Source organism: Cebidichthys violaceus, unplaced genomic scaffold, assembly GCF_023349555.1.
Source record: "Cebidichthys violaceus isolate CVI_PGR_0920_01 unplaced genomic scaffold, fCebVio1.0.p SCAF_59, whole genome shotgun sequence".
NCBI lineage: Eukaryota > Metazoa > Chordata > Actinopteri > Perciformes > Stichaeidae > Cebidichthys > Cebidichthys violaceus.
In genome coordinates this window covers 157502-184088 of record NW_027176805.1, presented here as the reverse complement: position 1 = coordinate 184088, position 26587 = coordinate 157502, and the positions used below count along the sequence as shown (strand labels likewise).

The window sequence follows — 26587 nt, the reverse complement described above, 5'->3', positions numbered from 1 at the left end:
GAAGTCTTGAGCAGCAGAACTAAAGAGCTTTTCCTCCTTGCAGTAATTGGGTTTTTAGAGTAAAAGTCTGTCACACAGAAGTTTTCACAATACATTCTTAAAGAACCCGATTCTAAGGGGAGCCTACAGGGAGATGCTCTAGCGAGTGACACTTGTTGCCACCGTAACATAAATTGAAACTACTGTCTGTCGCTTTATTAGTGACCCTGCAGCTCACACCTGTGCGTAAACACCATATATGAATGAATAACCAGGTAATCTATGTGAAATAGAAACGCCACACCTGGATAAGCCTAATATGTGCGTCCTCTACAGTAAGTTCAACAAACGACGTAAACGACAAGCTTCTCTAAAACTAGTTTGTATTTTCCAAATGCAGAGCTAATTTGAACACAGACCTAAAGTGGACATTGTAAGTTGTATGGAGAATTAAACTGACTATTAAAGAAATAGAAACCTGTATACTGTTTGAATCATACAGGGGTATTAATCACCATGTTATGTTCCATGTCATATCCCAAACATAGGGTAAGATATAAGTAGAATAATGTTAACTTCAGAGTAAATATTTTAAGATAATTGTTGAAATAATAATTAAATCATAACGTATAGATCAGTCTGCTTAGGGGCGCAAGTTGCTATCATGCCTAGTCCATTAAAATGTCCAGAAACCTCCATTGGTAAAACCCTCGGCTGTATAAAAGAAGTGGAGGCAGCCTCTGGTTGTGAAGGGTGAAGTGCCTTAAACCTGCATTCTTTCTAACAAATAAGTCCAGAAAATGACTGTACTTCTCTCTTGATTTATTCCCTCAGTAAACATTGTAAACATGAGTTTATGGTCTCAATCTCTAGTTTCAAGTCTTCTTCAATGCAGCATGATGTTCATTTAGTAAATGATGGTCCATAAAGCAGAGTATTCTTTTGGGCATTCTGCAATACAGGGTTGCACAACAACCAGTACTTGTAGCCTTGTTGATGCTTCACAAGACAAATAAGACGAGACAAAATCAGTAGTGCATTCCTGTAGTGCATTTTTAATATTTGCATTAGTAGGAAAACACACCGAGCGTCATTGACCTAAACAAGACTCCGCCTCCTCCTGCACCCCCTGCATCTCTCGTCCAAATATGGTCACAAAATGCCATACTCGAGGCTTCAACACGGTAGTCCACAAACCAATGAGTGACATATTGGTGGCTACGTCCACTTCTCTTTTTTTTTTTTACAGTCTAAGGGTTAAACAAGAAAGGGGAAAAAAAAAACATAGTTTTTAAAATCAACAGAATTTTGTGCAACATAAATGTTTTTTTGTGTTTTTTTTTCCTGAACTCCTCCTCCTCCTCCTCCTCCTCCTCATCCCTCCCTGCTCTGTCTGCCTCCTCGTCTTCCCGCAGAGGGCCGCTGAATGATGGCAATCTGACTGAGATAACAATAATCTGGAATCCGGCCAAATCTATTTGCACATGTTCAGGCCCGTAGACCTTTCGTGCCATTGTCGTTTAGCTTTCGGGAAGTGCATCGGCAGTTTCCATGGTGATGTTTGAAAAGCCCAGTTGTACTTCTGAGGTTCATCCAGAGAGAATTAAAGCCTGTGAGAATCCTGAGTTTGGGGTGTGTTTGCTGCGATGATTCTCGGTGACCTTTTTAACTCTGGGACGGCGCTCCCTAACCAGTCTGCCCTTTTGTTCTCGCTCACTGTCTCTCTCTGTCTCCGTCACTGCCTCTCTCTCTCTCCCCTCCTCCTGCCGCCCACCTGCAGTGTATTGACCAGGAACAGCAGGACTCAGCCTTCCTAAGATGATTAATGCATAGATAAGATTTGCCACCTGATAGCGAGGTGCCTGACTGCAGCACCACTCCTCTCTGCAAGTCGAGCGTGGTGTGTGTGTGTGTGTGTGTGTGTGTGTGTGTGTGTGTGTGTGTGTGTGTGTGTGTGTGTGTGTGTGTGTGTGTGTGTGTGTGTGTGTGTGTGTGTGCGCGCGTGTGTGCGCTTTCCTGATTGGCTGTCAGCAGAATTGAGTTTTAGTGATAGAAACGTTGCTTGGCAGCAATAATCCGTTTAAAGCTCAGCAGCCGGTTGGAGCCAAAGAACCAGACGGTAACAAGTCCACTGGAGACGATACTCAAAAGCAATAATTTATGTCTGGCATTTTCAACTCGCACTAAAGCGGCTGTGATCAATATTTTTTTTTAATAATAGATCACATGACTTTGTATGCAAAAGGAGCCGCTCGTGGTGATGAATCCACAGAGATATCTGCCGTGCTGCAGTTCCCCTCAGCTCTACGGAGATTTATAGCGTCTTTCGACTCGTTGTTTTGGTTTTGCGGCTGTAGCGTTTCTGTTTTGGTTAATTCCAAGCGCTCTCATCAGCGTCTTAAGTGGAAAAGGCCACTGTACACTACCTGTGCAGCACAGAGCAGCACACAGCCACAGTCAGAGACTAACTGGTGACCATGGCGGAGCATTTAAGAGCTTAAAAACCTGCTATTTGTCTCATTAGTTGGAGGAGACCAAAACAGAGATAATAACAGAGATGAACAGATAAACAGAGATGTTGGCGAATGTTGGACTTAGATTCAGCAGGTGAACACACACTGGAAACTCATGTTGCTCTGTATCTGCTGAGTGTCTGAATAAACAGTGTTTGACAACAAGTTTGCTTTTACAGCACAATTTTTCACAATTGATACATTGTTTAAAGGTTCTCTATTCGATATTCAGAGCGTTAATATAGCAGCAAACAACAATTTGCTAAGCAAGGATACGGCGGAGCAATGTCTGCCTGAGCAGAGAATAAAGTCGCTCTCCTTCCACCGTCCGGTTCAACCTCAGCACTGTTGCCGTTGTTTGCACTGTTAGCGCTGTTGGCACCGTTTGCTGCGAGCCGCCCGCTCAGCCGTCTCCGTGTTGAAAGTCGTTGAGAGGCAATAGATATGCTCTGAATATTGCGTATAGTAATATTTCAAGCTAAAAATGCGAGGAAAAAAAAAAGTGCTGCTTCAAGCTTCTAAAATGTGAAGATATTTGGCTTTAACTGGTCTGAAAGTATGTGACTGTGAGATTTTATAGACTACATGATTATTTGGTTAATTGTAAAAAATGTATCAATGGAATAACCGATAACAAAAATGACCTTTTAGTTGTATCCTTATACAGTATTACAACCTTTTGGTAAGAGTATTGATTACTGTATTGACGGCTTCTCCTGGAAGATCATTTTACCAGACAAACCTGGCTGCTCTGACCATATAGACATGAGTCTGCGACAGTGGCTGCACATCTGCATTGTGATGTAATCTGTTGTATTGTGGTCAGATGATCACACATTATGGCCAGACGGCAAGCCTATCTACAGGCGGGTGATATTTTGGGACTGAATATATTTGAGAGGTCAAAAATCCAGTGCACTAAAGAGTTTTGACACTGAAGTTGACGGAATGCATGAGAAATACACAAATTGAAACAAGTCGATAATGAAAATGAGTTGCAGCTGAATATGTAACCAGCCCCACCTACTATGTGCATTGTTTTAAGCTCCCTGTAGTGGTTGCAGTTGTCCTTCGGTGCGAGGAGGGAGACGGTGTGACACATTCAGGTTGACGATTCGATCTCGAGTGTCTCGCTCAGTTCAGCCAGTCAGTTTGGATAAGTCACAGCCGGATAAGCAGGAGAGAGGGTGAGGGAAGAGAGAGGATTTTAAAAGACAGCCGTACAGACACAGAATAACACACTCGGAAAGTTCCACGCATGGCGTTCAACTGTGGAGCAAACTTTACCCAAAATGTACAAATGCTGCAAGTTTACTGTAGCAGAGGAAGAACCAGTAACAAAACCTGTTGGGTCGGAGGTCGGAGGGTTGTTGGTTGGGTTTAGATGCGGCTGATCACAAAGCGCCTGGCCTTACGACGGCATCTGAAAACTACCTTCAATTTCTTTTGTAAAGATGGAATCAGGGATGCTAATTTAGAATATATTTCTTCCTGACCGATAGCCGACCCACGTTAACCGATCAGTGATTGTTAACCGACATGATCAGGCCCTTGCACGCAGGGGCGCTGTGGTTGAAGTGCCAAACGAGCTGCCCAGCTGCCCAGTAACAGATGCCACCGACAGGTTAAATCCATCATTTACCGCCAGCTGCAGTCCCCGGCTCACCCGTCTGGGAGAGTGCTGGCCATCGCGGTGATGTGCTCGTCGTCGTGACGCGTGCCGCCGCGTTTCTCAGTAAGTCTCCACCGCGCCAATTAGTTGAGCTGCGAGGTCGTCAGCCGTGTGTCTGCCTGGCACGCTCTGTCAGGGTTTCTGGCAGCGTGTTGCGATGAGTAAGTAAGAAGTAACATAGCCGTGACCGTAGCAGTGCAGTGTGTGTGTGTGTGTGTGTGTGTGTGTGTGTGTGTGTGTGTGTGTGTGTGTGTGTGTGTGTGTGTGTGTGTGTGTGTGTGTGTGTGTGTGTGTGTGTGTGTGTGTGTGTGTGTGCAGTTTATATATTGGTGAATAAATGCACAAACACAAGTATAAATGCACCTCAGGGTCTTTGAGTCCCAGAGTTCCTGAGCCTGAGCTATATGGTAATTTTGAGGTTGATATATATATATATATATATATATATATATATTAACTTACTTAAAATGGAACAATGGATTCAAATACATCTTTGACATTCTTGCACTACGAACCTATCGCCGAACATATTTTACATCTGCTACCGATGCATTGGCGAGAAGCTGAATTAGCTAATGACGGCCCAGACGATTTATCAGTCCAGCTCTAATCCTAAGACTATGTATATGGTAAAAAAAAAAAAAATACACTCCTAAAGGTTTGCCACGCCAGAGAGAGAGAGAGAGAGAGAGATTGAAAGGGTGAGAACTGAGATATGGGTGCGACTGTGGGATCAATAACGCAGGCTGTTCTTCTGGACAGTAAATCAGCCCAGCAGTACATTCTCTCGCCTCAGCTGCCACTTTTATGCTCACTCGTAAATACCTGGATTACAACTTGTTATGATGGGGGAACTCCTCGCAGTGTAGTGCTGCTTTAATGATGGAGGCTACTGTTGATTTATATACAGCACAGGCACACTGCTCTCTGAGGCCTCTGTGAGATAGATGGATAGATGCTGCTTCACATTCCTTATGTCGTGGTCTCTAAACACCAAAATCAGGCGTCGGGACACAGAAGTATCTGGATCACATGAAACGTGTCTCTTTGTTAAACTGTCTTTCTCTTTTTGATCAAATTGAGGATTCGTTTTTAAATTTAAATTAACGCTTTCCTACCTTTCCTACCTTTCCTACCATTTTCTCTAAAATCTAATCTGAAGTTAGTCAAATTGTCTCATGAATGTGATTTGAAGTTAGCTCATGCATGTGATTTTGAAGGGCTTTTATTTTGAAATGCTACATCAGAATGTCCTGGTTCTCTCTGAGTGACATCTTGAGGTGCTCTGCTATTAACCTGAGGTGAAATGATTTTGTAACTATGCACCATAATATGACCACAATAAGTTCTGTCTGTGAAAAAAAAATAAAGAATATGAATTAATAGTCGGTATTTTGATTACTTAAGTTCATTCAGGGTTCAAACGTGATGGTTCCAGCTTAGTGTGAGCATGTTCTGCTTTTACTTCTGTTTACATTCTAGTCAATTGAATATCTTTGGGTTTAATGCTTTTGGTCGGAAAAACCAAGACATTAGATGACATGACATTTTGATGTTCTCTTATGTTTTATAGACTAGCTATCAATTGTTGTCGTAATCAATTAATCTACTCACTATTCCATTGATTCATCAAGTAATTGGATTAGTAATGCTAATAATAAATGTACAAAAGAGAAAATAAGACTGTACAACTGATTGAGTTCCTTTTTTAGAATTTTTCTCTTGCATACATGCATGTTAAAACCCATTTAATACATAAAAATGCCATATTACCTTTTGGATTTTAAAGAAAACATTTTTTTTTAAATTAAATGGGGATTCAAATATTATAATAAAGTTGAAGTACTCGAGTTTCTCGAGGAATTGTTTCAGCCTTATTATCAACCAAACGATTAATTGAGAAAATAGTTATCAGATCAATCGATTATGAAAATAATAATTAGCTGCAGCCCTCATAAAAACACAAGCCGTTCCAGCCTTACGCATAATGAGTGGTGTTGAAGGCGAGTTAATGCAGTCCAGGTGTTGGGAGCAGCACTTCTGTTTGTATGCGACAGGTTGTGTGTTGCTGATGTTGATCATAAGAACATTAATAGGTTCTTGATGGAGAGGATGAAAGCATCTGATCAACCCGGGGACCAGAGAGCTGAGATCACTTTTAGATGAACTAACCATGAATTAATAAACTGAAAAGTAATGAGATCTATATGTCACTGCCAAGAAAACACCATGGGACTAAACGCAATCTGTACTTGTTTGTCCCCCCCCCCCCCCCCCCCCCCCCCCCCCCCTTACTTCTGTTCGGTCTTTATTTCTACCTGCTCCATCTTTCACATGAAGGCTTGCTCTTCTGAAGATGAAAATCTTGGCAGAGCCTCGGTGCAGCATTCGTAACGTCCTCTGGTTCTGGGGAAACCCTGACGTTTAGATTTCTCTGCACAAAACATATAGATCATCGCTCTTCATCGCTCCACTTTGACAGGCAGGAGTCAGGCAAGGGCAGAGTGATCCTCTATTCCACTGCTTCCTTTGACGTTTTGTGATTTGGTACCATCCTTGTGGGGTTTTTTTCTGTTTCTTGCCACGCTGTGGGAGGAAAAGATTTCTGTTTTAGTGCTTCAGAAGGACATTTCAGCAAGAATTGGATTCCTGTTTTCTTTTACCACACAGTTAAATGAGCCGGGTGGAAGAAAGTGGGCAATGGTAAACGTCACTTTATCCAAGAATTGACTTGGAGTTCTAGCTGGACTTCCTCCATAATCAGAAATTCAAACTGGCAAAGAAGACATTTAAAGCAAGTGCATAAGACGGTAATATATCTTCTAATTTAATTTCTTGCTAATATGTCTTTATTTTTCTGATGTGTAGCTTGACTTGAACACAGGAGATTCAGCTCAACACCAGAATACGTTGTCATTGCCAGGGTTTGAATCCCCCCCCCCCCTCCCTTAAGCAAGGCACTAAAACCCTGAGTTGAATGATCCGTTTTGTTACGTTTGCTTGGCATCAGCAGTGCCAGTTTTGGAAGTTCTCATCTCAAGAGCAAGGCACTCACATTGTCACGGTGAGAAGCATATTAGCCTCCCAAATCGAGGTGTTAACACTGCCAGGGTGTGAAAGTCCAGTTCCCTGAAGGAAGACACAAACATGCCGGGGTTGGAATTTTGCAAACACCTTCGAGGTGGAAGTTGCAGTTCCTGCCAAGTATGAATCACACTTCGGTGCTTTTTACAAGCACCAAAGCTAAAAAGATAGTCGGTTGATAAACTGGTGGATTGGCAGAAAATGAATCCTTGGCAATTTCAATAAATGATTAATGAGTTAAGCGTCAAATAAAAGTACCAAACACAAAATTTGAGTATTTTCTTATTTTTTCTGCCTTTCTTTTTAATCGCATATTTTGTGCTTTAGAAACCTTTTGACAGGCTTGTTATTAGTCGTCTGATAGATCACTGCGTACAGCGGGCGCTGACACCGAGCATGTTTTATTGATACTTGAATCTTTTTAGGGAGGGTTCATGTGTCTGGTAATCAGACTGTGTCTGTGCTGCTAAAGGAAGCAGCAGATTAGAAACTAATTGCCTCTTATCAATAATAAATGTAACCAGCAGCAGTGAATGAACTGTAGTCACAGGAATGCCACACTGGGGAGTGTGTGTGTGTGTGTGTGTGTGTGTGTGTGTGTGTGTGTGTGTGTGTGTGTGTGTGTGTGTGTGTGTGTGTGTGTGTGTGGGGTGTTGTTGTTGTTTTCCTCTCAAATGTTGGATCTTCTTTATGTTGTGCGAATGCGACCGTGTTTTTGAGGCAGAGATATGGATATTTGAGATTAGTAATTGTGAGACAATGATATATTGGCCAATATATATGTATTCATGTATTTTTAATGTAATGAACATGAACCATTGCTTTCAACAGTTCATAATAAATGTAATTGTGTTAATATTTGCCAAATTGTGCTATTAATACCATACATTTTCTTATTATAATGATTTCAACCTTTTTTCCAAGTACACACACTACTGTCAAATGTGACTGTCACGGCAGATCAAATTCCGGTGGAAGTGAAGAATGTGGATATGAATTTTTATACCTGCCTCATAAATCCAACGGCTTCAGGGCAATTAGTAAATACAGTATGTCTCAGTAAATTATTCAGAAATGTTCTTTGTATTCAACCGTGAAACTCACTGAAAAAAGCCTTTTTAAAATACGGTCTGATCCTGCGTCTCCTTTTTAACGTTCTAAGGGCTGTGAGGCTTCTATATTGCCCGTGTTGATCCCCCCGTCTCCCCTCTCTTGCTGTGAGGACTTCGGTTGATGTGCGTCAGAAGTCTCTGCACAGCTCGGCGTAGGGGAGGCTTCAAGGGAAAACCCGTGCTCGTTTAAAAAACGAGCGTACCCAGAGAGAGTTGAGTGAGAGGAGGGTAGAAAGAGGGAGGCATGAGTGAGATTCAAAGGAGATGTAGGGAACGAGGGAAAAAGAAAGAACACAATGAGAGTATCGTGAAGTTATTTGAGGTTACGGACGAAAAGTCAAAGAAAGACATTTCCAGTTTAGACATCCAGTCAGATCTTCCATAGTTAGTCACAAATTAGATGATGAGAGGAATATGGACACCATCTTTTATCAGTGTACGCAATTTGATGTCACAATGACATTTTGATTTCGCTGACATTTTTTTATTGTTTTGATAATATGTAATTCCGGCAGAGTTTTTTTTACCGGAAGTTCAAGACGTTGGCGCTAAATACGGGGGTTCACGCCCTGCTTGTGGCTACTTGGTCAAGGTTAATGAAAGATGGTGATTTTGCTTGAATATGGTCGAAGTCGACACGTCCGGTCTCGTGCTTCAAATTAGTGTTGGCTTAACTAAAATCACTTCTTTTCTAACATTAACCAAGTGCTTTCTTTGAGTTAAAGGGTTCTTGCTGTATACTATAGCAGAGACGCGTCGCTTCGACTTCGCCAACGTCAGAGGAAGTTATTACTTCTTTTTTTTTTTTTTTTTACTGTTTCTGCCGTTGACAGTCATTGTTATTGTTATATAGGGATGGTCAGTATTTTTGCATTGCCAGTGAACACTTTACAATGCAAATTAGATATAAGTAAATGCAAGAGACATGGCTCCTTTAACAGACCAATGAAGCCGTCATACATGTCATGTCTGAAAAGGTTTTTATTTGATGTCATTTGCTGGTGTTTTAGAGACATATTTCAAGATGGAAACACCCGAGACCAAAAGTGTTGAATGTTTCACGTGACAATAGGGTGTAAACTGAAATGTATCTTGCCAGTTACGAGGATAAACCCAACATATAAAACAAAGCATGGGAACGAGGGAGGTTTAATGCATGAGAGAAGGGGGAGTGACTAAGATGAGAGCGAAAGAGAAAAAGCAGAGAGAGAGGGAGGAAAGGCTAGTTGCCTGGTGACGGAGGCAGAAGGAGAGAGAAGGTGAAGAAAGGAGAGCAAACGAGGAGGAGGAGGAAGAGGAGGAGGAGAGGAGTTGTTTTCCAAGTGCAAAGAGTTACTGGTCACGATGCCACATCTGCTGCTGCCATCCCTCCCACTGCGCTCTCTCAGAGGATGAAGAAGAGGTGTTGGCTCTCAGTCTTTACATCGTGTGTGTCTTATTGAATGATTCATGGTTTAAATTGTTTTAATGAGTGTGTGTGCGTGTGTGTGTGTGTGTGTGTGTGTGTGTGTGTGTGTGTGTGTGTGTGTGTGTGCGTGCGTGTGTGTGTTTTCAAACTGGCGGCCCAAATCACAATTTTAGACTGCAGTGCATCTTGTTTTTCTGTTTTACTTTATTCAACTAAAGCATCACAGATATCTTGCACCCAGTCGAAACGCTATTCTCGTTGTGACGCCCCGATGTCATGTTTCATCAGCATTACGTCCCATCAAGGAAGCGGAATTATAAAAAGACAGTTTCTTCTGTACTTAGAGCTCCATTGATTAATATTTTCTACATTAACATTAAATAGAAGTTAGCTGCTGTTTGTCAGGCGCTGGTGGGGACCAAACCCGGAGTTAAAATCCGAGTGGATTTATGTTCACAAGGTTCCCAATGGGATGAAAGTGTTGCTCTGTCTGCTGGATGTGGAAGTGGCAAACTGCTTGCTAACATGTTAGCCAGAACACCTTTGTAAGGTGATAATATGACAATGCTGTGTTTGTGATGCCGTTTTACTGCCCTCGAGTGGCCATAAAACCTACATTTACGTCAGTTTTAAACAGATCTGGGGACATATCAACCTTAAAATTGACATGATGAATTTACATCCCTGTCGTTCATTTGGAGTTTCTGTCCACCTGATGAATGCAAGTAAAACATTCACTCTCTTTTAGCTCTGTTTTGGCCTCTACCAACTACTTAGCTGCTAAATGCTCCAATATGTGGACTGTGACTGCTGTTTGGTGCTGAGCAGGTGGTGCACAATGGGGTTTTAGAGCTTTTTCTCTTAAAAAGAGCCGCCTGCTGCTTCTGCTGAAAATGGCACTTTGAGAGCGGTGATAGTGAATAAAAACAGTAAAGCAGCCGTACGGCTAAACAATGAGTCTCTGTAAAGCCAACTCTTGCATGTCCTCTCTTCCCATTTTGTCTTTACATTGTGTTTTTCGTGTTTCTCTTCTTCTGGAACTCCCTCTCATCCTTTTCTTACTCCTCCTACTCTTCCAACAGGCCTTTTTTCACAGCGGACATTTTTAATTTGTCATAATAGGAAAAGCACAGGTGGCACTAATAACATTAACGATGGGTCTGTTCGGAGCATAAAAGGTCCAGACACGGGCGTGTAGAGAGCGTATGAACCAGACCTTCGTAGTTTGGTCCAGTCACAGAATTAGTGTTAAATGAGCCTTCTTAAATCCTACCTTGTTTGGTTCTCCAGTAAGAGTAACAGAACCTGGCAGAACCAACAGTTACTACGAGGAACTTTTGTTTTGGGTTGATTTTTGTCTGTCTCTGTGGACAGAAGCAGTAGTGTTTCCGAGCACTGATCGGCAAATGTGTCCGTCCATTCCTTTCCCTGCTTTCTGTTGTTGTCCTGGATGGCCTTCTTTTTTGCTGTTGATAGTTAACTGGAGATGTTTTAGCGAGAGCCTGCAATTTGGGGAAATGAGTTTTCTTGGATTTTAATAGTCTGTGCAGCTACTTTTTGTTGAATTCTGCTTCATTTCCGCCTCCCTTTGTGTCAATTTCTCCTCTTCTTCCTTAGTCTTTCATCCTCCTGTGGTCAGACTGAACATGAGGCAAATTTTAGAGGCGGTGCGATTTCTTTTAAAGTCAGAGAAAACACGTGAGAAGACTTGCATTTGCCTCTAATCATGTCTTTACATTGACTTTGTATGTGATCACACCGCCTTTTAAAGTTTCCTTTGCATTCTGTCTGAACACGCAGTCCTCCTCTCCTGTCTTTCCTCTCTTCTTCTATTTACCTTTCTTTTCCTTTTGGTCTACTTCTTCCTCTTGCTATATATCTTCTGCATCCTTCTCTCTTTTTATCCTCTCCTTCATTTTCTTCTGTTCCTTTTATTCCCTCATCCTCCTCTTTGTTATCGAAGTTGTTTTCCTCCTCTTCCTCTTTCTTTTATTTCATCTACCCCTGCTCCCTTGCCTCTTCCTCACACCCTCGCTTTACCTTCTCTTTTCCTCTCCTCTTCCTCAAACTGCTTTCCTTCCTTCTCCTCCTCCCCTGTGTTGCTCCTTCCATTCTCCTTCTCCATCTCTTCCATCTTTACCCTTCCTCGGCAGTGTTTTCTCCCCCTCCCCCTCATTTAGAGACTCGTGACTCTTATGCTCCGGCTGATGTAACTTTATAATAAGTCAAACAGAGGCGTCTTTTTTTTCTCCGTCACGTACATGAATATCATCAGCAGGGAGAGTGTGAAATGTGAGAAATAATAAAATTCAGTAGAAAGTTCACACACACACACACACACACACACACACACACACACACACATACACATGGAATCTGCTGGCGACTCATACATTTTTAAACTGCAGTTTTGTGGTCGCCCTGGTCTCTTCATCATCTGTCTCTTCTCCTTCCATACCTTCTTTCTTTTTCCATCTGTATTTTCTTCCTAAGTAAAGTAGCCCTGTTGGCGGGCGGGCCAGCAAGTCAGAGAGCAAACGCAGTGAAGATGATAATTCATCAGATTAAAACATGTTTGAACATTTGGATATGATTACATCTCTCTTTTTTCAATACATTTTGAGTTTTGGACGGAGGACCGAGACAGTGGCACACACGGGGGCGGCGGCAGCAGCGCTTACTTTGCTGCATGTGTGTTTGTGTGTTTTTTCAATAATTCATCCACCGAAGAAGCTTATAGATTATGCATTTTTAAGGGCATGGAGAGAAAAGACGAACAGAGACAAGACACCGACCATCACTTTTCATGACAAAACGCATAAAGCAGATGCAGGCCACTTCTCATGGCATCTCATCATCGTCTGAGTTTAGTGTGTAAGCACAAGATTTGCTAACTAAACACAGTGCAGCTAAGGCTGATGGAATGGCATTAGTCTAGGTGTCAAAGGGACAGTACACCCCCAAATCAAAAATGCATATTATTCCTCTTACCTGTCGTGTTTTTTATCATTATAGATGGTTTTGTTGTGAGTTTTCTAGTCTGGAGATATTGCTTTAGGGATTTATCTGCCTTCTCTTGAATATAATGGGACTATAGGCACTTGGTTTGTGGTGCTCTAAGAAAATCATGGTCCAGAAATCATGACCCGGTTACTCAAGATTATCCAAAGACCGTGTTTTGAGCATTTTTTTCATTGAGGCATTATGGTAGCAAGAAAATATTTCCGAAAGGAAACCGCTCACAGCAAGGTCTGTACAGCAGTCCAATTTGTTGTTCCTTTTTTTTTTTTCGGGGGTTTTCGTTTCCTTTAAATATCTGTTGTCTTGATTGAAACTCTTCAAACGAAGCCCATGGGAATAATTTGAGTTCATTAATAGTCCTACCGCACATCTGTTCCTGACATTATCCTCATGGACCGACTTAATCAATAAATATTCTCTCATTCGTCTCCATTAACCGGTTTGCTGCTGACTGGAGCTGCCGTGTTAATCTGAAACAGGAGGTGGACATTACATCAGCGACTGCCATTTCTGCTGACTCTCCGACATCGCCGCGGCCGGCGAAGAGCGTGGCGTTACGACACGATGATCAGCAGTCGAGCTATAATGGCATCCATTGTGCTGGCAGGAAACAACAATGCGAGTGCTCACTGAGTCACATTTCGCCTCGGTGTGCCTAAACAATTAACACCTGTTCAACTTGTGAGAGGCGGGCGAGACGGCATGCTGGTCTCACGCAGGAGGTCTCATTTCAGAGGCGACGTAACCGAGCATCTGTAGCAGAAACGCAAGCCTCTGTCTTTCATACATTTACACTACATTCCCCTCTGTTCGTAGAGACATTTCTCTTGAAATCAAAAAGTGTCAACTTCATGGATCACCAAAGTTATCAAAATTCATCCTCTTGTACATCTTTTCATGGCAATCCTTCGAGTACTTGATGAGATGTTTCAGTCTGGACCAACCAAAGTGGTGGACAGACCAACCAACACTGCCGTCCATGGAGCCATGCGGCTAGCACGGCTAAAAATCACCTAGAAATTGTGATCGATACCGACTTTCATTTTTAATTACACATTAGCAGCATCTCCAAAGTACCCTTTCATCATCTCTGGAATGTCTCAAAATGTCTCAAAATGTCAACGCTTTCTATCTCAGTCAGACTCTCCCAGTCACGGCCTGGGAATGAGAACCGGTTGGTATGGCACATACTGTAATAGCCGTAAAATTGGAGGGTTTGTAATGTTAAGTGTATGTTTTCTAAATGCAGTTAATGACAAAAGAATACTTACCTGCTTTTCCTGCTGTTTGTAGGAAGCAGCTTTGTCTTCATGCTGGGATTTGAACTGGTGACCTTTTGCTTACAAGCCGTCAAACTCTTAGGAGAAAGACTCGGTTGTTGTGTTCTGCTGAGTGTATGGATAGGAGAGGACATTCTTTCAGTGTTTTTTAGCAGGGCTGTCATGGAATTTGCATGACTGCCCCATTGTTTTCCACCTTCAGCTCAGCTGAGAGCTCACTTCTGCAGACGAGTTTAGTTGAATCAAGAAGACGTCCTTAAATTTTGACAGTTCGTTTGGATCCTGAAATGACCGGTCCTTGGCCTGCTTTACACCTCTTAGTACAAAATCATTATACCTCACATTCTCCCTTAGCATTTCTAAAATAAGTTATTCGTTTTACTTCCTTGGTTCTCTGGTTCCATTGGGTTCAGTTCATTTCCTTAAAAATTCATGTTTGTGTCTTTTGTTGTGAGCATTAGTGCTTACTGTGAACTCATTTGCTTCTCCATGTCAGCTGTGCGTCTTTCTTCTGTACCAGTCAGACCCATCCAATATATTAACACAATTCATTTTTAAAAACTTCTCTCTGGTTCACTGGGAATTGCTGGAATTGCCATCCCCGACTCGGAGGATGTTTGTTTACGCTTAATGTCAAAGTCTTAGCAGACTGGATTGGACCCCGTTGCCCTTTTCACATTCAGCCAATGTGGGTTGAGGGATTGTAAATGTTTCAGAGCATCTCTGCTGCTGTCGGGGGGGCAGAGTCTGGTGCCGCTGTTGACGCTGATTTGATGGCAGGAAAGACACGGACACGTGTATGTGTAATGTCTCTATAAGGGCTTTAGCAATGAAGAAGAAAAAATGTAGACTCAGTGATGTGAGAGGTTGTGTTGTCTCAGTAAATCCATTGTTTGGTCCAGTGGCCTTTCTTGTCCCTGCATGCTCTCAGTGCAGTTTCCTATTAAACAAATCATGTGGAACACAATGAAAGACAGAACTATCCTTGACATGGAGTGATGTCACTGTCCTGCCGCCGCCAACAATATTCACCCACACTAGTCTGCTGCTGTTTGAGTGAATGGCGATTTTTTTTACTTAGCAAACCTACTGTGCTCTTGTGCTTTCAGTTACAAGAGTTGAAGTTAAAGCCTTTTCTACAGATAACGGTATAATAATGGTATATGAAACGAGACCGTTGGATTAAATAGCTGAGTGGAGTGTGATTCAGTTTTTGTGTAAATGTAACGGTCTTCTATACATCTGTAGAAGAGAAGGCATAGCGCAGCAAGATAGATGACAACGTGGTGTGAAAGCAGAAGCTCTCAGAGATCAATTTTAATGGGTGAGATGATCTTTTCCTGTCACCCAGATCAAGCCTGGTATCATCAAAGAAAAGACAGACCGGAGAGAAATGAACAGTTAACAGAGTATTGTCTCCCACCGTCAGTGTTTCAGTGATAGATGTTATTTTGTCATGGTAACTGTCGGTGTTGTGGTAAGGTGGCCTTTAAAGGCCTAAAGGTCACCAACATGAGCTGCATGATGCTTCATCGCCTGGACACATACTGTATAGACTCCAAACCAGCTGAGAGGGGACAGGAGATATGTTCTCATGAATTATTTAAGCTTTCTCAACCATATCTGTCCAGTAACATACATTATAATGGTAAACTAATGAAAAAAGCATATTTTTCACAAGCTAAAGGCTCCGCAGTAGTTGTCTAGATCTGCTATGAGTGTACACAAAGACCCTTTCCCAGTCGTGTGTGTGTGTGTGTGTGTGTGTGTGTGTGTGTGTGTGTGTTTTGTGTTGTGAGACACAAAAAATCTGAGATGTATGCACATCAGCACACGAATGAAGGGAATTCCCCCGATGCATCAGGAAATACAAAGGAGGTCCAGCGAGCTGTGCTTGTGTCCTCTTCAACGGATGTCGGTGGTTCCTGTGCTCAATTCTTCATCATTTCTGCGATACCAGAGAAAATGAAGTAAAGACTTGAGGCTTACGGTTCAGTTAAGTGCTGCATGACTGACAGAAAGAGTGACATTGTGCAGCAAAATCAATTCATTTTAATGGAATTGCTGCAAACGGTGTCTTTTGTGCGGACTGCCTATTGTTCAGACGCCCCATAGATAGCGGCGCACACTCTGATGTTAAAAGCCCATAACTCTGTTGTCCCTGTCTATGCGTCAACATTTAAAGGAGGAAGAAGTAGGAGGCAGAGTTGTATCTTTTGTCTGTGTCCTCCCCCCTCCCTCCCCCCCCCCCCCCCCCCCCCCCCCCTCTCCCTGTACGTTGCTGGTGCCTCCTTGTGTTATCGTCACTTTGGATGATGGACGTTTCTAATGAAGCCGTCATGGCTGCCGGCCAGCCGAAGACACGCGGCTGCTGTGTTGCTCAGGTCAGACCGAAAGCGATGAAACTGATTGTTGCTGGGCAGAAGTGCTGTGGAAGTAGTAATATGCTCATTGGCTCTGGTGAATATCAGTGGGCGGAGCCAAAGAACTATGGTTTTCTAGTTGAATGTTGTCTTAGCACAAGTAGCCGTACAAGAACTTAAAAAAATAATTCTAAATTTTAAAACAAAATCATGATTTAAATCAGGAACTCTGACAGATGAAAAGTAAATACACTACTTTTATAAAAACAGTACAAGAACAGTATATAAGTATTGTAATTCAATTTAACATACCCCTAAAAAAACAACCATAAAATATATTATTATTATTATTATTATTATTATTATTATTTACTGAAACTGCGATGTAACCGTGAAATCATCCAGGAGACGGAGTGTTGAGTTTTGCATTAAAAGCAAACTTACTTTGAAATACAATGCTACAGTAGGACAACCTGCAGCTCCACCTACATGCTCCAATTAATAACTAATATTTATTTGAGTTTATTCACCATCCATTCCGTAGTTGCATATAATTGTATTACATAAAGAAGACCTAGTTTTGTTTGGGTCCTGTCTAATTTTTGACTTCCTGTTTTACTACTGCAAACTACACACACACACGTGTGTGTGTGTGTGTGTGTGTGTGTGTGTGTGTGTGTGTGTGTGTGTGTGTGTGTGTGTGTGTGTGTGTGTGTGTGTGTGTGTGTGTGTGTGTGTAGGTGGAGCTAGCTTACTGTAGCTCGGCCCCACCCTTTCATTATACAGAGAAGCAGAATATAGCAGAGAAGGAAGAAGGAGTAGCAGAAAGAGAGAAACCCTCCAAACTGCATCTGGACCTCCAGTAGGTAACTAACCAGTCAGTTGGTTTACCAGTGAGCCAACCGTTCAGCTGGTAGGACAACCGGTCAGCTACTGGTTGATATTTGTCATCAGGATATCAGTTAGACAGACAGACAGACAGACAGACAGACAGACAGACAGACAGACAGACAGACAGACAGACAGACAGACAGACAGACAGAGTCAGCAATCAAGCAGACTGTAGACTCACAAAGTCAGTCAGCTACTTAGTTAGTTGGTCAACAAATTATGTAGTTAGTCACATAATCAATTAGTCGGTCGTTTGGGTAGTTAAAGTTATAGATGCTAGTTAGTTGGTATGTTGGTCAGTGAGGCAGTTTTTCAGTTTGTATCTTATTTAGCCTGTCAATCAGTTAGTCAAACATTTAATGAATTAGTCAGAGGGTTTGTCAATTAGTCAGTTAATCCTTTAGTCAGTCATCCAGGTAATAACTTAGGGAGCCAATCAGTTAGTTAGATGGTCAGTTGGGCAGTTTATCATTTATGTTTAGTCATTTATTCAGTAAATTCTTTGTACTTGTTGGTCAGTTTCTTGGTCAGTCTTTCATTCAGTTATTTAATAAGGCATTTCAGTCACTTTAACCACAAAGACAGTCGGCAAGGCAGAGCCATTAGACTAGTCATCCATCTAACCCTCCAGCCAGGCAGCGAGTCAGCTGGTGAGCGAGGGGAGTGGCTCTCTGCTCCGCTGCCTTCAGCTGAATAGTAGTCAGTCATCCAGTGATCCAGCCTCCCACTCAGTCAGTCTTCCCTTCAGTCAGTCAGTCATTTGGTCATTAAGTCAGTCGGTCAGCGGGTGTAGATGCAGGGCTGCTGGTCAGCTGGACGGCTCATATCTCCCTCAAGATCTCACACTGTGGAATCATCTAAGGAGCCACTGAGAGGTAAGGAGCTCAGACGCTCAGCAGGCTGTTTGTTTGACCAGTTTTTCGAGTACATGTCAGAGGTGTTTGCTGACTTTAGAAGGCGTGTGACGTTGCTGCAGGGCAATATGGGAAGATGTAGAGTCAAAATTAAAAAAGATAAAAGTTTTTAACAGGGAAATAAAGCGGCCGCATCTGTAGCTGTGGAATGTGAACACACCTTTTTCCTACAAGCTGATAACCGTTTTCCGTGTTGTTGCGCTCAGCTGCATCATCCGGGCCGCTTGTTGTCTGGACTCTGGTCATGAATTTTCTCTCATGTTCAGTCTCATGACAGTGGTGATGTTCTAAAAGACAGCATCAACAACAGCTGTTGTTTTCTACCGAAACGTGTTTTTGATAAACTTAGTGTTCAGAAAACCAGTTTGACTTCTGCTTGTCGTTAGTTCACCAAATATTACATCAATCCTTTATCATTAATAGCAATAGATGTGTATTTTTTCAGCCTTTTTATTTATGCATAAGATAAAGATCAACTACAGCCTTATAGGCAGCCAAAATCATGATTCCTTTACAAACCCAATGTTTCCTTAAAATCAATAAAAAATAGAAACTAAAGATGATCAAACATAAGCATAACCCTGTGTGTTCTACAGACTTATAGATGATACAGCAGCCAGAAAAGGGATTTAAATTCCTAAGTCATATCTTAAAGTTTGAATGTATTCTACCAACAAGTACCGTTTTATAGCCAGAGCCCGATGACTTATTCCCTTGTGACATCAGCCTCTATTGTTTAGGGACCCTTGCCGTGTCAATGTAATGTTCCTTCAATCAATGTTTATTTTGAGTCGATCCCAAAAACAACGTCCTGCCATAAATACCAAATGTGTATTAAACCAACACTGAAAAGAGTCTCCATCAAATCAACTATTTACTCCAGTTACGTTTTCTGAATACAACAATGGCCAGTTGTTTCAGGTATTGGCTGAGCCTCTTTTTTTTTTTTTAATGTGAAATCAAATAATTTGGAGCAATTTTGAAGGATCTACGTTTTCAGTCGTAACCGATGAGCTGACGGAGCTAACGGTGTTAACCTGAGTGGGAACCAGAGGGTGGGTGCTACGCTCCCGCAACTATACGCCGTCATTTGGGATGCCGCAGGTGCGTGAGCGCATATCACATGCACTAATATGCAGCAAAAGCATGCGCTGCTGGCCCGGCTATGTCAACAAAGAAACGAGAAGCTCGGATAAAAACAACACACACACACACACACACACACACACACACACACACACACACACACACCCACAGGGCAAGTGACTTCGTCCTCTGCTCAGGTAGACTCAGGTTACTTCACTATATCTTTCCATTTTTAAGCACCTTTAACTTTCCAAAGCTCATTTCACCACAAACAACATATAGCAGACTCGCTCAATGAGCATAAAACCAATAATTTAAAAAATAAATCAGCAGACTTTGTACTCTTTGATGTTTTATGTATTTAATTATCAATCAGGGCACACTTTCCTTTCACTGAACACTTTGTGAATGTGACTGAAAGCCCACTAGCTCCGTTGAAACAGCATTATCTTAAAACCGGGTTGACTACAGAGGGGAAATAATGCCATTTATTATAATAGTAATTAGCTGCAGGGTTCACTGGATGTGACTGAAAGTGTCTATGTGAAATTTCTCTCTCTTGCTCTCGAATCAGTTTCCTTTTTTTTCGTGATTTATAGCGGAGGAGATTCTGAGGTAAATGTTTGACTAAGGCATGCATGCAAAATGGTGAAATTACAGAAGCCATTTTGAAAATAATATTGCATAAGTGTGTTTATTTCAAGTATATGAAACACCCTGTGGTAATAAAACACGGAAACATGATCATATTGATATCTTGCTCTTGGACAAAGTTTGAGGCACTAAATTAAAATACAAACTTATTTTATGTTTATTATTATGCAGTGTTTACTTACTTTACTTATCTACTTACTTAAAACACCAGCTTTACTAATATTCTAGAAAATACCACTTAGAAAAGACCAGGTTTATTTTGTCTACCTAGGCTTAAATCAATAACTATCATCAATCAAATAATATGAACTAACTAACTATCCAGCACTAATGCTCTAGAAGACCCATATTTTAAGTCTTGACCAAGAACTGTTAAAACTGTAAACTGTCATCTGTCAGTGAATGATGAGCATAACAAAACATAGCAGTAACCAAAGTGTCAGCTTTAAGTTCCATCATCCCCACTCTGTTCTCTCTGCATCTGTGTTTACCGAGTCAGACATGTGACATATTGGTAGCGTGTAACTCCCTTCTGTCTATTCACAGTGGAGAACAGAGACGTGTGTTTGTTCTTGAAAAAGTGAAGCATTGCATAGTGGAGTTTTTTTTTTTTCACACTAATTTCACCTTCCAAAATTTGAACTCGCCGCTGACGGGGGCGATACAGCAGCAGACTGCGTAAACAGTTGCGCAATCACAGAAACAGGAAGCATCAGTAAGATCATAAAAGACATAACGTGTAGAGAGCAGCTGGACGAGACTAAATGGATGTAAAAGCAGATTTTAGTCAGCGTTAAAATCAACAATCGAGAAGTTAAGTCTGTTGTCTTCATGAAGTAGTAAATGAATAAGTTACACTTCTTTACATTTTCAGTACTCGCACTGTGACCGTGTCCTGCCTGTGGTTCTGTTTGCCTGAAAATGTGTTTTGCCGATGTTGTGGACGCTGTGGTGTGGAAACCATTTCCTGTGGGTAGTAAGTGTAGTATGGTAAAACGAGGCCAATGGGACCGAGTGCTACATCAGCATCAGCTGCTTTACATCTGCAGCAGAACTGTCACTGATTCCATTTCATAGAACAGGCATAATCATTTGAATCTTATTGTAGCAACTGACTACCTGATTGTGAAATGGAATTAAATACTTAATATTAAACTTGAAAATTGTTAATGAATTTGATTTCATATTATTGATATTTTCGATTGATAAAGACTGAAGACGGAAGATTAATGTTTTCAACAGTTTATTTGAAATAATTTAGTGTCAATGATGAGGTGGAAGATGATGTACAAAATATGTTCATAAAGACTTGTGAAGAGAGCATTTCAAGGCAGAGTTTTTGAAGGGAAGAAGCTTGATTTGACCAAAATAATTTTTTTTGCAGGCAGGGTAGGTCTTTATTCACTGTTACAATCATTAAAAATCAAGAGCAGCATGTGGAGACAATCGGTACACTTTCAGAAGTGTTAACGCTAGTTGATGATTGTGCTAATAGGTTTTTTTGCTTTAGGACCCAGGAGACACCGGAGAGCAGGCTGGGCTTTCCACCTGATAATGATGGTATATGATTTACTGTCCTGGGGCCAACAATGGGACAACAAATTCAGTCAGCTGACTGATCACATGACCTCCAACTCAATAAGCAATAAAGCTCAAGGAAGAGGAGAAACGAGCTGAGTGGAAAACAGGAGTGAAGAGTCACATACTGGAGAAATGTTGCTGTCTAAAACGCAACTGAAAGGAGTGGAGACTGATTGATCAGACGGTAGAAATGGAGTAGACTAGATGATAGACATTTCTCACAGAAGGCTTTCTGACTCATCACAAACAAGTGTAACTAATCTTGTTAAAGACTGCGTTTTATGAAGCTGTGTCGGTTTCAGGAGCCCAGTGTTGTGCATAACGGCTAACTATTATATTATATTATGTTATTAGAACTAAGCATTACAGTTAATGTTAACACCTGTTCTTTCATCATGAGTGAACAGAGCAGTTAGTATTCTCTGGTAGAACTATCTCGCTGACCGTGTCGATTTCTGTGGTCAGAATTTAAACACTTTTTTTTTTTTTTTTTGTTAATGTTGAAACTTCATGGTGTAACACCCACAATGCACTCTTAGACTTGCTAAAAAAATAATAGTTTTCCAAACCTCCATATTACAGCTATCCCACACTTGTTTTTGTGTTTTTCATCAGTTTGTTGTGAACAAGGCGACGGCTGTCAAATATAAATGGGTTAAACTAAACACATCAGGACTGTTGGAGTCATAAGACCAGCAGGTTGCCGCCAAATGCTCCTAATTAGTTTGAATTCCTCAGTAACAGTGTTCTGGTCTGATTGTATCTGATCAGGTTTCATGTGGTTGGATTTAGTGAAATGTAGTTTCTGCACTTGAAAGAGTTAGTTTATTTCTATTGGAACAGGAAGAACTTCATATTGGGAATTGTTCATCTTGTTGTAATGTCACTTGTTAGTCCCTCTTTCGTGTTTTCAGTCTCCATTTTTAGCATCTTAGCTGGTTCAGTTGCGCTGCACTTCCCAAAAATCACTTCAAAACAAAGGGAGCAGTGACGTCTTCTACTTTGCATTTTCTGTTGTGCAGTTTGGGTTTCTGGAGGCGGCACCGTCGCTGTGCATGAGAACCACAGAATAGTTCTTAATAATTCTGTAGTATTGCAAAGAAACCATTAAATAGTAAAAGCCATCGCTTCCTGTTCGGCGGCAGACAAATACCAGACTGAAAAAAGTGGAAAAGCTTTCATGACCTGTTGTGAGCCGGATCACTGCTGTGTTAAATCAACCACGGACAGAGACCAGCAGAACATATTGGTTTAGATGGAAATGTCAGGTTTTTTTTACTGCAGTACTGTAAACACAATCTGTCCAGTCACCGGTCGTTGTGTGTATTTGTTCAGAGTGGACATAAATAAATAAAACACTTTTAACTGTACAAGTACAGCCTCACTGGGTCGCTAGCATAGCTGTAGGCTGTAGAAGTCTTTGGCCACATGATGGCGCTACATAAAAAAATATCAGGGGCTCATCAAAATCTTCAGGATTCATCCCCTGGAGATCAAGAATATCCACGATTTACATTACATGTAAATCTGCCACTTCTTCATAATATCCCAGTGAACTCAAGAACTCCAGATTTGAACCACCAGCCTGCCAGTGTTACTGCCTTGCTTCAGACCCGCAGTATTGATCTCCTCATCCATCCTCTTCTGCCGCCCCATATTCCTATATCCATCCTGCCCTTTCAGATCCAGCTGTGTGTGCTGTCTGTACAGACGTTAGCCCACCTCCCGTTGTGGGATTAAGGAGAGATTGAGGAAGTCCTGGTGGGACTCGCAGGTGGATAAATAAATAGATACCTTACACCTGAGTCGAGTGTGACATATCTGATCGGGTTTTGAGTCAAGAAGCCACTGGACTCATGACTGTAGTCGGACTCTGGTCCGTCTTTAAAACCAGTGACCGAAAGCAGAACCTGGGTGGATAAAACCATCTCTTTGCGCATGCAGAGGACGCCTTATTCGTGACGCTGTACGAATAGCTCGAGGTAATAGTAGTAATTGAGGTTTTTGTACACAGAAAGCCACCCCAGCTGCTGTTTAGGCTCACTTCAGTGATCTCTCTGCTGCGCCGTATCGAATTTGCCTCGGCGCTTCGCTAAGTGGGTTTGAAAGGTTTCGAACAATCCGAGAGGTGAACCTGGAGGACGTCTGGACAAATTAGATAACCAAGGGTCAATCCTCATCCATGTTAGCGGTTATTGATCGATGACTCTGGAGAATGGATTGGTTAACGACAGCAAAGGCCCACAGCAGAATCCTCAGATCAGAAGGAAAACAAATCAGTTGTCTGACCTGTTTAAGATGATTCAGCAGCTCCGGTCAGACATAAAGGTCTCTGACAAATGTCTGCTGACCTTTTTAATATATATTAGATTCTTTGCAAAAATATATATTAGATTCTTTGCAAAAGTTTTTAAACCACAGTTTGGGAAAATACAAGCAACCTTATCTGAAATGCAAGCAACCTTAATGCTTTTGACTTCATATGTTGAAGTTATGATCCGTGAGATTTTTCATTATTTCAAATACCATTTTTGTATTTACATTTTGCAAATACCTCTTTATATGTATTCTTAGTTCCTAGTGGCGTAGTCCGCCACTCCAGTGAGTGATTCACAACGCCGTAATGCGCGCAAGGTATTCATAGGTAACAAGGCATTCATAGGTAACAAGGCATTCATAGGTAACAAGGCATTCATAGGTAACAAGGCATTCATAGGTAACAAGGCATTCATAGGTAACAAGGCATTCATAGGTAACAATGCATGCACTTAAATGTTACTTTTAGTAATTCTGTCTAATTCATAGAAGCGTCCCACATCATGAAGACCTCTCCTACAGCCACATCACAACTGTATGAATTAGTGATAATGCAAACCAACGTTTCTTACTGTTGCTGCTTCACCATAAAGTGCTCAACCGTGGTTGACTTTTACAGCAGCAGATTATGTCATTTGTATTTGTCAACGAGCTCTTCTCTGCTGTTCTTCTTGTGTTGTATTTCTGATGGAGTGGTTGCTCAGTGCTGCCCCCAGTGGTCCTGACATGTATCATTTCTAGCCGAATTCTGGGACCTGGGACCTCAATTTTGTTGTTTTTCTTCTCATTGTTTCCACCTCTCCTCACCGGAAAACAATAAAAATGCTTACGCACAGATCTGGGTTGCATTCCAGCACTATTGTGAGCATGCTAAAATTTTGGAAATTGTTATGTGGGAATAAACACGCACGTTGACAAGTGCTTTATAATTAATTATTTCCGGAACCTAAATATACAGGAACATATGTATGTATATAGAAAAAACCCTAGCAGTGCCTAAATGAGGCTTTTTGTGGCGCTCATGGCTCTCATGAGCCGAGCTCCCCCCGTATTTCAAACCCTGATTAAAACTATTTTACTCTTCTTGTGGGAACTACCTTAAGCCAAGATGAGCATTTTCAGTGAGAAGAGACAGATTGATCCCATCGGTGTCAATCAATAATTAACGTTGCCATCTCGCCCCTGCCGCTTTCAGTAGTACAATGAAAATCTTTAAAAACATTCAGCCATAGCTTTTCCGGGGGTCGTTCGCTGTACAAACTAGTGCCATCAGGTTCAAAAACCCACCTGAAACGCATTTACTGATGAAGCTGTTGAAACCTTTATCTGATGGTACGAGTTTGTACAGTTGGTAGACTCGCTTCAAAATCCTCCAAATCCTCCAAAAATCCCCAAAACCAAAACACGTTGTTGGGCGCTCTACATCAGAGCCATCTTTTGTCCGGAGCCATCTGGTCTTATGAGAATACATTTCGTTTTGGAAATCTTACTTGGATTTGGATTAAACCGCACTACACTGCTATGAATTATTTATTGATTTAATTAAAGGATCAACGTTGCATTATGTATAAAGATCTAATGAACCCCAAAGACACAACACCCTCTTTTCTCATCAGCAGTAATGTGTAGATAATGAGGAATAGAAGGCATTGGGGTAAATATACGCTGTTGTTTCGTTCTTTCTCTCCTTAGTATAATGGTCTAAAAAAACAATTTCAGAAAAAAGCGATGAATAATCATTTTCCTTCTTCTGTCCCTCTTACTTTTTTCCAAGACTGAATTTTTTATGATAATTATAATAACAGTTAATTTGTGAAGCATGTTCTATGCAAAAAGCACAGAGTGCTTTTCAGGGTTGGGAAATAAAAGACTGAAGGGACATCAGCATTAACACCACAATAATGTTAGCATGCTAGTGCGCTAAGCTAAATTGGTGAACACTATATCTGGTCTGCAATAAAGCCACGATTTTGGGTGATACTATTAAAAAGGCTTTGTTCTGGTCAGTATTGTTGCCCATGATGAGTAAACTGATCGTCATTTGTATTGTAGTTGCACAAGTAATCAAGGCATTACAATGACCAAGCTGCAAAGATGTGAGGGTATGCCTGACTCTCAATGTGTTACTGAATGATAGATGCTGTCTTATTCTGGAGTTATTACTCAGTTGATAAAAGCATGGCTTTACATGTTGCTCCAGGCTCAAGACACAGTCGGGGGGAAAAAAAAAAAAAAGATGTATAGTGGCTGACTTTGTTAGTAGTGAGGTGGCCAAGTGTGAGTGTCTGTCGTTCTTCTGAAAGGTGTTCAAAGACTAATGAGCAGGACTTCTGTCTTGGCAAAAATACATGACAAAAGTAAGAACATCCAGTCTTTCACATTCTCTAAACAGTTATGCAGGGAAGCCAGCTTGCTACGGTCAGAAGGTTTGAATTCCCATCTCGTATGGGAGTCGTATTTGTGCATCGTTGCTGCAAACATGCTGCAAACCGCCACACAATCTGCACTTTTTCTTTCTTGCCCCGTTTTTCCTATTGAATGCAGAGCGTGTAATAAATCCAAGTGTGTTTAGAGCAGCACGGCACGGGAAACAACACTCGGGGTCTCTGAAATGAATCATGTGAGCTTTTTCAGATTTTTCACCTCTGTGCTTAAAGAGTCACTACAACCAAAACACATGTATCTATTAACTTCTATTTATTACTTGTTTCGC

General features: G+C 41.4%; 1 protein-coding gene across 2 annotated transcripts in view; it reads left to right on the top strand.

The window, feature by feature from the left end:
• LOC137888896 (ras-related protein Rab-27B-like) overlaps positions 1 to 26587 on the top strand; it is a 45359-nt gene that overhangs the window by 2716 nt on the left and 16056 nt on the right. Inside the window, exon 1 of one of the 2 annotated variants that reach the window (XM_068732404.1) lies at positions 18034 to 18198. The exons of the other annotated variant lie outside the window; for it this stretch is intronic. The gene's annotated coding sequence lies outside the window, so the exon portion shown is untranslated. Of the gene's footprint in view, positions 1 to 18033; positions 18199 to 26587 lie in introns of those variants that run through there. 2 annotated transcript variants of the gene reach the window in all.